This window comes from Hemicordylus capensis, chromosome 5 (assembly GCF_027244095.1).
Source record: "Hemicordylus capensis ecotype Gifberg chromosome 5, rHemCap1.1.pri, whole genome shotgun sequence".
Classification (NCBI taxonomy): domain Eukaryota; kingdom Metazoa; phylum Chordata; class Lepidosauria; order Squamata; family Cordylidae; genus Hemicordylus; species Hemicordylus capensis.
In genome coordinates this window covers 38,679,971-38,692,669 of record NC_069661.1, presented here as the reverse complement: position 1 = coordinate 38,692,669, position 12,699 = coordinate 38,679,971, and the positions used below count along the sequence as shown (strand labels likewise).

Below are 12,699 nucleotides of genomic sequence, written 5' to 3'. Positions count from 1 at the left end.
CTTAAATTCAGGTTTTCTTCATAGAAGTCAATGGGGAAATTGATAATGTATCACCAAAAATCACTGCTTGGTCCTATAGCCTCAAAACCTGCCTCACACGTGGGGAAGGAGGTCAGAGACTCCTGTTGTGCATTTGACAAGATTGGTTATAATACCCTTATTTTTGATTTTTGTTTTTTGTTTTGTTTAAAATGGCTAAAAATGGTGGAATCTGGCTGATTTCACAATTTTTAGCCATTTAAACAAAATTTACAAAGATTCACCAAAAATCAGGGGATTGATCCATAGATTTTTTCGGGGGGGGGGGACGTACACATAGTACTGCCAATCTGTACTTCATGTGTGCCTTATTTCATAACTGTATGCCTATCCATTCCAGAACTATAAAAGGGAGGTCAAAAGGGGCATGCTGTTACCCTTTTTTATGAAGGCAATGGGAAGATTCCTCCACATGCTGGTGGAATTATTGTCCAAGGGCGATCTTTAGTTTCAGAAGTTTTTGTAAAGTTCTGGCTTGAAAAAAAGCCAGATTTCACCATTTTAAGCCATTTTTTAACAAAAACATCAAAATTTCTCCAGAAATAATTGGATTGACCAATTATCTTCAAATTTTCTGCTGGGAGCCCTGAAGCCCTTCCCCAAATGTGTGGGAAACTCCAAGGCTCCAGAACCAACTAGTGATTTTTGGTGATTTTTTAAAAAAAATTCCCATTCACGTCTATGATGGAAAATCCTGTTCCATTATGCTAATTCCAAAATTCCCAAGTAGTTTTGAAATTAATTTCAATATTTCAGAATTAATTGTGACTATACTGATCCAATTTTTTAAAAACCCACTGGATTTTACCAATTTTTACCAATTCAGGGCAATTTCAGATAAAATCTGAATTTTCTAATCTGCATTTGCACAGGCATAGTATTTGGATCCCTGGCCCTCTGCTGTACATACAAAAAATCATAGTGCCAGCAGAGATCTTCCAGCACCACACTGTGCTGCTCTTACAAGAATATGACCCTACATCTGTATAATAGTGTTAAAGTGCCAAATGTGGGACAGCAGGAGGTTGTGCAAAAATCTGCTAAAGGTACCTCTGTACTACAAAGACCACAGCCAAGAGGTTTACACTTCAACTGTTTTTTAAAAATCAGCACTAAAAAATGAATTCTGCAGCCTCCATACATTATACAAAACAAGACAACTCTCATAAATGTATTGACTTGTATGCTCGGTGCCAATGGGAGTTTTTCTCCTGGAGCAACTAGCAGTTGCAGAGGGCGCAATTCAGATTGGGACCATGTCAGGAGTAAAGGGCTCCCTTCTTCTGCTGCTGTAGTCCCAATTTGAATCAAAGACCCATGTAGCTGCCATTTACATTTTTAAAAAACACCCAGGTCCCATCACACAATAGGTGTGATTGGGTCCTGCTTTTTTTTTTTTTTTTTAAGTATAGGTATGTGTGTGGTCTAGGAGGAGAGTTGCTCTAGTGATATTTGAGAGAGACTTCTACCTGAAACCTCATATAGCTGCTGCCAGTCAGTGTCGACAAGACTGAGCTAGATTGACCAATGGTTTGACTTGGCATAAGGCAGCTTCCTAGGTTTCTATGACTAGTTTGGCCCCTAAAGACTAAAATAACTTGCCTTCAAAGAAACCTAAGTCGAGCATCTCGGGATGCTAATTCCATTGCTTGCATGATGAGATTGTGACATCTCTACGGTCTTGCAAAACAAACACTACTTGGCACACAAAATAGGAGTTCTGAAGAGGCAACGAATGTGAGATTTACCTGCAACACCATTTCCCTGAGCAAGAAACACAGTCTTAATAATAGAGAAGAAATGAGGTTCCTTTTCTCAAGTAGGTATAGCACTCTATATTCAAGGTGGAGGTACTCAGCTCTGAGAAAAGTGCAGAAGTGATTTACATAACCCCTACATATAATTCACATGACACACACATCATAATTCTAAAATGGATGGAAGGAAAATAAAATGGGAGGAAGTGAACAAGCTCCTGAATAGATTGAAAGCCAACAAAAGCCCAAATAATATATAAACTGTGGAAGAAGACAGTGCTTCTTTAATATGAAATGCCCCATTAGGGCACAGCAGAAAGAGCAGCTGTCCATCTTTTGCTCTGAGCCTATCAAGGCATTAGCTTCTCCAGCAGGAGACAATTTCAAGACTTCTACTGATACAACCCCAGTCACTGGCACTGTGCTGTTCATGAGATCCATGAGCTAAATTTACAGACTGGAGAAAATATTAAAGGTAAATGGTGATAATACTTGCCCCAAACACAAAAACTAAAAGTTCTACCTCCAGTCAAATCCACATGCACCTACTCTCACTTAGAGAAATCCATGGAAATCAAAGGCCAATATTTAGCAAACAATAGGTTATATTTATAACACAAGAGCCATGGTGTGTGGGGGTGTATGCGCGCATATGTGTGTGCATGTGCATGTTTTCTCTGCATTGGAATCTAAAATTTAAGGAAATCTTGGGAATCTAAAATTTAAGGAAAACAAAGCCATTGTCTTTTGGCACATACATATAGCTGCATCTTCCCTCCCACTCCAGCATTAAGAAATAGTATTCACAAAATTGTTCAACTAATCTAAACCCACTGAAGTCAAAGGCCATAATCCAAAACTCCACAGGCACCCCAACAAGCATCCAAAGCTTCTGGACAAGCTCAAGCTTCTCCATTCACTGCACCATTGGGAGGAGAAGCTTTGTGTGTACAGTACAATGGAAACGCACACATGAACATAACTTCATAGCATACTTGACTTCTCAGTGGATGGGAAAGCCATGGTGTACATAGCCATGGTGTACATAGGAGCTTACTACTACTACTACTACTACTACTACTACTACTACTACTATCATAGGAGCTCTTCAGAGCTACAGTATGCAAAAGACAAATCTTGCATGAACCAAATAGTCACAGCCCAACACAGACTTAAATATATTTAAATATGCTTAGGGCCACTGAAATCAATTGGCTTAAACCTCTGTACTGTACTGGATTGTTGTGGTCAACAAGTCTAAAGTCACAGAGGTTCAACTGCACAAACTTACGGAGCTTATGAACTACACTGCAAACCCCCACAATCCTATTCAAATCGGAAACAGGGATTGCTTCAGCAATGGGTACTGCTTTCTCTGTCCAGTATCTCATTCGCATTTAGTTTGTTCCTTCTGCCTTTTAGGAGAATTCTTTCACTCTGAACATCCTTAATACAGCTTTATAATAGAGATGCTTCATAGAACCGCAGATGTTTTCATGCGTACATTCACTTACAACAACGATTCTATCTTTAGCTAACAAGTGACCTTTTAATTAATGTCACACCTAACATAGCTGAATATTTTAAAAACACACACTATATAGGGGTCAGTCAGTCTTTGATTATGGATGATGTAAGATTCATGGACTTTATACCATAAGGGACATTTGCAATCCTCTATGGACCTCAGAAGTGGATCCTTCAATTCCTCAGCCAAAAAACAAACAGCAATAGATTTGGGGCTCAACTCTAGTTGGGTTGCAGAAAGAACACCCTGAAATGTTGGGGCTCGGTTCTAGTTGAGTTGCAGAAGGAACACCCTGAAATTTCTTGAAGAAGAACAAACTCTGCATGTTTCTCAGGACAGGCTCATTAAAATGCAACCCCAGCATGCATTTATGTGTAATTATTTCTGATATAGCATACAGTAGGGGATTCTTGGTGCTTCAATTATCCCCCACCACATACGGAATTGCGCTTTTTGAAGTAATCCTTTGTAATAAAGTAGAATGCATTTTGTCAGATATCTAGGTTTTTAAGTGTGCTGCAATAAAGGTGCTTAAAAATGTTGCCTCAGGCAACTTAAGCAGGATTTGACTTCTTGAAGAAAACCAAAGTAAAATAAAAATTTTCCCACACTGCACACTCTAGCCATTAATGTTCCTGGAGACAGTCAGGCATACATACCAGTGTTTTCACTGAGTAAATGTGTGGTTTATCCAATATAGTCTCTTCAATTGAGGATAATTCCAGCCAAATATTTGACTTTTCGTTTAGGTTTCTGAATTAAATACGACACTCATTTACATCACTTTAACAGCTCTTTAAATAGTATTTGTTGTACATATCCAAATATTCTGCTGTCTTTCCTAATCTTAACATATCCACATTGCTCTACATACACAATTACATATGTATCCATCATCATTTAATACATTTATGCCAGTATGATGTATTTTAGTTTTGTATATATAGAAAACTTGGCTCCCCAACTTGGATGTTTTAGGGGGGAAATGTATATTTTATTGAATATTCTGGAATATTATCTCTTTCCTTGCATTAATATCATTTGAAGGTAGACTGATGGTGGAAGCCTTTATCTTTTAGAACTATTTTCTGGATTTTTGCCAGATTTGTTTTCCAGCAAATATTTGTAAGCTATACTTTAAAAATATCTAAGTTATATATTGTATAATTACTTGTTTCAACATATACATATTTTTATTTCAGTGCATAGAAATGTAGCTTTTAGAAATATAATTTCAGCTATTCTTTGGTTTATATTTTTTCAGGACACAGAGTACTGATATAATTTCTGCTAAAAAGCTTAATACCATATCACCTACACCTATGGTAAAATGAATTCTGGCTGAAAATAAAGTAAAAGTTAAGTGAACTGAATCCCTAACTTGCTTATAAAAAGAAACATGCGCTAACTTCAACCTAGAAGGGGGAAAGTTTCATAATTTACCTGTGGATAACAGTTTTCTTTATAAGTTTATCATATGCTCAGCAGGTACAAAATTAAAAACAGAACATAATGCGGCAATTAGAGAACTATTATATATACATTAGTTTCTTTCAACAACAACAAAACCCAGAAGCTAATAATGAGGACTAAACTGTATCTGAGGGTTCCTTAGGAGAAATTCAACATTTCATTACCACGAGGCACATTGACTTAAATGAGGTGTGACCAGCAGAAGGCACTGTTACAATAAATATATATGCTACTGCTCATTTACAAGCCAGTTTTGAAATTGAGACTGGAAGTTTGAGTAACTTTTCACAATACAGTGATTGTTTCCCCCCAGCATTCAATTCCCAAGCCACTATGTAAATAATCTCACAGAAGTGATTCAAAGAACTTTGCAGCCAATTCCTTTTGTATTCCCGTCCAGAGTTAACCCAGTCACCTTTCGTCACACTGCACTTTCCATTCAGCGGAGAATTGTGTCCACACTTACCAGTTTAGCACTCCTTTATGCTGAGTTGTGTCCTCATGAAATGAGACCCCCACACTACTGAGCAGTCAGACATTGCCTTGGGGGGGGGGGGTTTAGCTTACATAACTCACTTCAAAACAAGCTTCTAGCATCATTTCTTATTAACCTTTAGTGGTTTAGCTGAACTCTTTCTAGGAGTCTCTTAATGGAACTGCTGCAGATATAGTCAAATGTACCTTTTTAATTAAATCTCTCTCTACACTAAGCAAGCAATGATGGCCTTTCATGTATGTTAGTATACAAAATCTGTATGATGCCTGCTCAGGTTTACAAAATCCATGTTAAAAGAACTAGCGTAGAAAAAAGGGGAAAAAATGTTACAGCATCTGTTTGGATTTTTGTATTTCAAAGTCCTGACTACTTTATCTGAATTACAGATTTGGGGCTTTGTTATGTGTGATAGGTATGATAATATGATCACTAAAGGCACAGAGACAGGGAGACTCAAATCCCTTCGAAAATCCCTTTCTCTATTTCCTACAGCTGCTTCTAGAGTTTAATATCTGATAGAATGATGAAAAAGAACAGACCGAACTCCAGTTTTAATAAAAATTTTAACAGGTCTACATATAGTTATGAAAAATGTTATTTGCAATGCCAATCTTTAATAAAATTTTCTTAAACCAAAGAAAATTCCCTAAGGGGAACCTGATATGAATGTGTTTTTCATATGTACTATTTAAGGCTCTTTAAAGGTTATGAAAGTGACTGGTAAAAATAAGTTCTTTCACAGCACAACATCATCCTGCAAGCAATCTCATTTTTACATTTAATCAAATAAATAACAAAGACCCTCTATTCTGCATCCTTGTCCTAAAACAAATATTTTTGGTTTGCATAATAACAAACTTCACGTTAATAATAAATCATATGTGCTACTCCTATTCCAAAGAACTGGACACAAATCCAAAATTATTATACAATCTGTACACATAAGTACACTTTTTGGAACAGTAGAATAAATCATAGTAATACTACTAATGATAATTAACACCATGTTTGGTAATTAAAAATATACATTCCCCAACACAATTTTATCTTTTACTTTCGGAATTACATTGAACAAATGTAATTTACATGTAAGGCACTAATATATTTTATTTCTATAAATTTGAAATTACATAATTAAACTAATGAACATAAGTTTGAAACACACATTCAACATTTTTAAAAATACAATTGGGTTAAAATTGTGGTAGCAGTGTTGAATGGTATTTTGTATGCATGGCAAAATCCTGTCTATTTTATACTGTTGACCTGAAAAACAATAGCATGTTTTATTACTTACAAACACAGAAAAGTTAGAAAGCAGAACTCATTTGAAAATGTATATTTTTACATTACCTACTTTAATACTGGTAGTGAGAAAATAAGTTATCTACTTATCTAACAGATTTGTCTGATCCTTTCAAATGTGCATTCTGATTTTTTTTTCTAGCTCAACTAGTAATCCAGTCTAACCATTTGTGTCTAGTTAGTCTTCATATTTTTAAATTCTAATTCCCTTAACTTGTTTCCTAAAAGGGTATCTGCACAGCTAACTCTCTTTACTAGAAACAACTAAGTAATTGCATATCTGAATATATAAAATATAAATCATTTTTGAATTCAGGTATCATTTAGGAATGACCTTGCACATCTTATTTATAGCACATGGCAATCACATCTGCAAAGTCAGAGATTCATAGTATAAGACTACCAGCGTTTGGGGTTTTTTTGGCGGGGGTGGGGAGCAAACAAATTATAGACTATTCTTTTCACTGAGACAAGGTTGTTGCAGATTTAAATGCACATGCAATTTATACTTTTAAATATTTTATGCATAAACATTTAAATATATTTAAAATAAAATCAGACGTGTTGTGTGGGAATTGATCTTACGTATAGCTCTCACTGCCTACAGAACCTAAGATTATTCTTGATCTGCAAGAAGTGAAATCATCTTGCATACATTCATTTTTGCCATCAATTATCTTTAACATTACCCACATTTGTACCATAGTATTTCCTCCACCTCTTAATTTAAATATTTTTGCTGAGGGTCATATTTCCTATGACCCTAAGTAAGGGATTTGGAAAATTTTGGAAGAATCAAGGTAACAAGTTTGTGAAAGAGAGTAATTTATTGCTGTGACCATTTAGTACTCTGATTTCAGTTTTGGGATTATTGTAGATTATCTTTGCCCAACACTCAAACCTATTTTTCATGCCCCCAAGACAATGCATGGAGAAGTTCACAAACTGGATGGCAAAGTAAAAAGATATCAACTCCAAAATGCATACATTTAAATATTGTATAATATTTCATGTATAATGGATGGGAAACAATTGTGCAGTATAAAGGAAACAGAGTAGTATGCATTCAACGTGTTATTTACATGGGTCCCATATTTATACTATATACTTTTTATGGAATGATTTGTTTTGGTGCAATATTTCTAAAACAGAGATAAACATTCAAATGATTAATGAAATAAATGACAAATGTTACAGTGTACAGTACAGCAGGCTCTCCATCATGCATTTACTTTGAAAATATCAGTATTTTAAAATAATTATGAACAAATGAAAGATTGGAGCAAAATCTGAATGTGCATGAGAAAAGAGACAAAAGATATTCTTTTCAGTCAAAAACAACACTGACTTCAAAAGAGGAAATTGCTGGGGATTCAAAGGTATCCTTTATTTCCGACAAGCAAGAATATAGACTGAAAGAACCAAAACAATCATTTAGCATCTACAAAACAAATGAAAAACAGTACTAAAATTCAGTGTATCCATTTACATTGGCTGGGTCCAAAGAAGCATAAAATGCCCAGGGTGTTTATTCAGCTGACCAATGCTGATGAAACCAATAGTTCAAAGCAAATCATAACATAAATCCATTTTGTCAACACGCATTTAAGGACTTATCTTTTCTCAGAAAATACATTTACCTGACTTTTAATAATCTTTTCTAGTTTTTAAAATTCAGGGGAGAGTGGAATAATTTTAATACCTTCTAAAAATTAAATTAGTTGCCATACTATCCAGATATTTGTATGTGTATTCAATGAAAAGAACAACTTCAAGTAGAAGAAAAACAGCCTTACTCTCTAATCCTAAAAAACCATGACATGGAAGTTAAAGCCCATTAATTTTACTGCTGATTACTGTCTACATAACTTACTTTAAAAGGTAAAGAAACAATATTGCAACACTTAATTAAAATGAACATTTAAATATTTTGTTAAACGGAAATCATTGTTAAGACAGCCCTAGTAATGGAGGAATTTCAAACTATTGCCCAACACATAGACTGAATGTATTTGTCTAGTAAAGGTAGTTTGCAGTTTTTCAAGATTCAGTTAATTCCAAAATATCAGCTCATATACAGTACTGGAATTATATTTTCTTCACATTCTTAATGTATTCCTGCTCTATTCTATAGTGTGCAACTATCTTCTGAAACTATTACCATTTCAGAGTTTGAAAATCTGCAGTTTGGGTGAAAACACGTATAATAAACTAAAATCTCCATGAAACTGAATACATATGCAAAACTCTAGATTCCTCAAAAAGATTGTGTAAAAAGCTTATACAACAGCAATCCCAATGCTAATAAGCAATATTTAACACAGATAATTATGGGGCTCTCCTGAAGAATTTAAGTCAATAAGAACTTTTAGAACTAGAAAACACCTTTCAGCAGAGTTTGTTATTCAGCATGTTAATGGTACTTCTATAGCAGTTCTATAGGGCAATGTATGAAGTGCTGATCCCATTTCTCCTAAAACCTTGTGCAGTAGGTTAGGCTAACAGAGTGTGACTTGTCCAAAACCACCCAGGGTGTTTCATAGCTGAGCAGATTTGATCTTGTGCATTCAAAAAACCCACAAAAAACATGCCTCTATCCTCTCATCTGCACTATTAAAGACACTAAAATAGTCTTCAGGGAATTGTCTTTGTTTACCCCAATATTTTAAAACTAATATCAGAAAACCAAATTTAGCAGACTCTGTTTTTCCAAACAATAAAAGAACGATTCCATCGTGTTTTTGCACATGACCTAATTTATCACAGTATCTCTCTCTTTATTTATAAACATACATTTTAGTATGAAATGAAGGTTAACGGTGACCATGTTCTGCCAAGTACATTTGTGCTAAAATGGCTTACATACACAAAAATACATACTTATTTTCATTGCTTTTTCTTCTATTCTGAAAAAAAACCAATATATATACAATGGATAAATACCTTCACTTGGCCTGCCAAATAGAGATAATTAAAGATGCTTCCCCATTTGTTCCAATGAGCTTACTTTGAAATAACCAAATGTGCAGATTGGAGTTAATATGTTTTATATTTTTAAAAATGAATTCTAGAAAGTGGAACAGTTCCCCAAGTTACACATGCAAAATGATTTTCTTCATGAAAATAAAGATTGCAATCTAGCAAAAGTATGATGTACCTAAAACTCATTGTAATCAAAAAGACATAAACATTTAACTACACAATTTAATTCCATTTATTTCAATCCAGTGTAGGTGTCCCTCAATTATACTGGGCTTGACACTTGATTGTTCAATAGACTAAAGAACAATGCCTAAATTCTAAGAAACACACTGCATTTTACTTGTGAAGAATGCAAACCATAAAAAACCTCCAGTTCCCAAAACTTCCAATAACTGAACAGAACAAGAACAGTTATGAAGGGTATGGCTTAGCCAGGACAGAGAGTGCCTTTTGCTAATTTTTTATCCTCCTGCAAAAAGCTCCTTCTCCACAGCTGCAGGGAGATCTTTTTCAGTAACTCTGATTCAAAGGAAACACCGCAAAGAGTATGTTCCTCTGCTTTCTTACCAAGCACTGCACTCCCTGTGAATTAGGAGTATGTATTTATTTCAGAGCAAATGAAAAAGCAAACTAAATCAGGTCCATCTGATTCATTTTTTTCTTCATTCTAAAACGAGTGCCTATACATAATTGCATACTGGATGGCATGTGCATTAATTTAATCTGGACCTCCATTCATTTTAATTAAGGGAGGGTAATGTGGCAGCAGTGGGAGACTTTTTCTTAGCTTTGCTTTTAACTTCTGTTACCCTTGAAACAGTTGCCACTGGAAGCAGAGCTCCTTTCTCAGCATCCACCATTCCCCATTCACCCTTGCATTGTTCATGAATGACACTGTGTTGGGGACATAGAGCGGGTTGAACATTATGGCCACCAGGAAAGAAGTTCGGACGCAGGTGTGCCGCCTGTCTAAAATGTAACAAACATCTTAAAATGGTAGAGAGAAGCCTGCTGCTACTGCCATGCTTCAAGGAAAAGAAATATAACAAAATAAATGCTGTTTCAGTAAATGCTATTTTAAGTATGAATAACTAAACAAATGAGATGATCAATAACGAAAATGAACAGAACCAAACAAAAATCCTGCTACTCTCAATCAGCATCATTTCGCCTAAATAATATCACTGCATAGCCAAATCTGATAGGCTATGTAAGTATGATGTCATGATAAGAGAAGAGGATTTTAAGTCAAAAACATGGCACTGAAGCAGCAACTGATCAGGGGCTGCCAGTACCAGCAAAAACGCACACTTGGGGAAGCATTTCAGATCCTTTAGAAGCCCCTTTTTCATGCAGAAAATGTTTACTGGAGGACGTTTGGTTCAGTCCTACAGAAGAAGGAGAGAAAATAAAAACAAGAACTCAAGATCAAAGACCACAATATATAGGCTAGGAGGAAAAGAGTTGCATTAGGCATGCCCAAATAACTTTGGGACATGCTGAGTGGACCCCCCCCCTTTTACTTTTTAATACTAGATTCCATGACATATCACATTTCATTTGTCATCGGCCCGGGCACTGTTCAAGAAACACAAGACCTCCCTTGGTGCATGAAACTAGTCATGGATTCTATGCATCCAGTCAAAGATAATTCTAATACACAGACAATGCAACAGCACAAGCCATTTACAAGATGTGCTTTTCTACAAGCAGAAGTGGTAAGCGCTAGATATCTTAGACCTTTAAAAATTATCATCCTTTTCACACAGCCCATATGTACAACCAGTTTAGAGAGTCACACGCAACAAAGGTAAGATATGCTGTAGCCAACCTTTGCTCTGATGACAGAAAATTACTTTCAAAAGTGGTTGTTCAAAACAGATTTTTCTCAGTAGCACATACAACTCCACCTAGAATTAAATAAAAACACAAACAGAGCAGGGGAGGGCAGCAAAATGAATCCTTTATCGGTTAACAGCAAGATAAAAATACTACAATATAATGATAAAATAGCAGCCAGTGGCTGACATCCTGACTAAATTACCCAGCAGAAGTCCCACTAAAATTAAGTCGTCCTGTAGACTAATTGCTGAGTACAGTCATCCCTTGCCAACTGCAGGTTTCCCAATTGTGGTTTGAATTATCCGCAACTGGGAAATGGTGGCAGGTCTCGCCAACTGTGACCTGAGTATCCACAGTTTGGTGAGATTTGGGGGCAATGTGGGTTTGTTTGTTTGTTTGCAATTTCAGGGGGTCAGGAGGTGATTTCTGGGACATGGGGGTGATTTTGGGGGCTCAGGGGTGATTTTTAGGGGTTCAGGAGTGATTTCCCCCCCTATTTTTAACTGTATTTTTTTATCTTTTCTCAACCGCAATTCCCTTAACCCCCTGTTTCCAATGCATTTGTATTGCTCTCCAACCACAATTTCGCCAGCCATTAGGTTTTCCTGGAACAGAACCCTTGCGGTTGGCGAGGGATGTCCGCAGTACTATTGCTTAACTTAGTCTGGATTTCAGCCAGTGTTTGGGATTTTTGATTAAACAATTATTCTAAGTAATGTTCACAGCGCCATAAAACAATACAAGCAGCAAAGGGTCATTTAGCCAAGTTCAGCAATATAATCCCCATTCAGTGGAACTGAAGGGTGATTTGGTTGCTGCTGTGTCCAAATATCCTTCCTCTGTGGCATTACTTCTTAGATTGGCTTATACAGATGTTGAAGGCAACAAAATGTCTTAGGCCAACTCTGCTGTTTGGCCTTAAGTTAGTTAGTTCTCAGCTTCAGGTGCTCCAATGTCAACTGTAAATGGTAACTGTAAATGACAATCATGTCAGAAGAATATAATATGGACACATCACACACCTCAAACCAAAGGCTGGGTGGGTTAAAAATATGAGAATAAATTAAGAACAGCTCAAACTGCTTTCTTTTAAAAAAAATGTTGATTAGAGGATTGAGGACTGAGAGGAGAGCTGGTCTTGTGGTAGCAAGCATGACTTGTCCCCATAGCTAAGCAAGATCCACCCTGGTTACATATGAATGGGAGACTAGATGTGTGAGCACTGTAAGATATTTCCCTTAAGGGATGGAGCCACTCTGGGAAAAGCAAAAAGTTCC

General features: G+C 36.1%; 1 long non-coding RNA gene across 1 annotated transcript in view; it reads right to left on the bottom strand.

Moving 5' to 3' along the window:
* Positions 1-7,962: 7,962 nt before the first annotated feature.
* The window catches only part of LOC128327818 (uncharacterized), a 55,718-nt gene continuing 50,981 nt past the window's right edge, over positions 7,963-12,699 (bottom strand). Inside the window, exon 4 of the long non-coding RNA XR_008308799.1 lies at positions 7,963-10,968. This is a non-coding gene — a long non-coding RNA (uncharacterized LOC128327818). The remainder of the gene's footprint in view (positions 10,969-12,699) is intronic.